Below are 1244 nucleotides of genomic sequence, written 5' to 3' on the forward strand. Positions count from 1 at the left end.
AAACCAAATGATCATTGCAATAGATGCAGAAAAAAATTTGACAAAATCCAACATCCACTCACGATAAAAAGTCGTCTTGGGGTGAAAAGGGGAATTCTCAGGAGAGTTAGAGGCTAGGCAGACACCCCCTGAGGTGTCTCTTACAGGGTTTACCTAACTCTCTGGCAGTATTTTGTTGACCCAGACAGCTGCAGGCATCGAGGTATCTTCCTCCCCATCTTAAAGCAAAATCCCATTGTGCTTTATGATCAAGGGTACAACCATCTCTGCGTCTGGAAGAGTCCAAAGTGATTCTGATTTCAGGCAGCTGTCACAGAATCTCCTCCGTGGGCTTGCCGCAGATTAAGAAGCATCAAGGTTCTTACAGGTGATCGTCAGCATGATGTGCTTCAGGCTTGCAAGCAGCTGGCCAGGGCGGGAGGCAGTGGGTCTGCAGCTTGCTGCTGCTGCCTTTGCCAGGACTTCTGTGATTCAGTGTCTGCCCATGGCACTCGGTGTGAGGAGCATGAAGGGGAGGACTGTAGAGGACAAATGTATTTGGCCAGGATGAACACTGAGGAACCACATCAGCGGTGCCTGACTGCAGGAGGACGGTCTCCTTGATCCCCCAGGGAGGTGCTGTGTGAGGTGTGACATGCAGAGTTTCAGCAGTACCATGCTTCCGGGGGAGCCCATCCTGGGTGCACGAGAGGCAGGAGGCCCCAGACCAAGGTCTGTGCTGCTCTTCTGTTGCCTTGCCCAGGACCCCCCGGTGCTGCCATGTGGCAACCCTGCCCAGGCAGTGGGGAGATGCTAGGGCTTCAGCTGACACACACCTAACTAACATGGTTTTCTACACACAAGCTGCATCTCTGAGTGTAGAGACGGACGGTTCTCCTTAGGCTGTGGCAGGGGTTGGTTGAATGAGGGGAAATAGAACAGATGGTCTCAAACACGAAACTGCTGGTAGCAACTACATTTTTCAGGGGAATACGCACAATTGTATGTAGCCCATGTTCACTGTGTGTCTCCTCAAAACTGGTTCTGAGTCTCAGCTGCACACTGGGGTCAGCTGGGCCACACCCCAGACCAATTATATCAGAATCTCTAGAGGAGGGACCTGGGCCTCAGTCAATTTTTAAAGCGCCCCAGGTGATTTTGATATGCAGCCAGAGCTGGGCATCACTCACTGCTTTCAAAGAGTACCAGTCAGGGCTGGCCCGGTGGCGCACTTGGGAGTGCGGTGGTGCTCCCGCCGAGGGTTC

The sequence above is a fragment of the Galeopterus variegatus genome, unplaced genomic scaffold, assembly GCF_000696425.1.
Source record: "Galeopterus variegatus unplaced genomic scaffold, G_variegatus-3.0.2 Scaffold213, whole genome shotgun sequence".
In the NCBI taxonomy this organism is placed as follows: domain Eukaryota; kingdom Metazoa; phylum Chordata; class Mammalia; order Dermoptera; family Cynocephalidae; genus Galeopterus; species Galeopterus variegatus.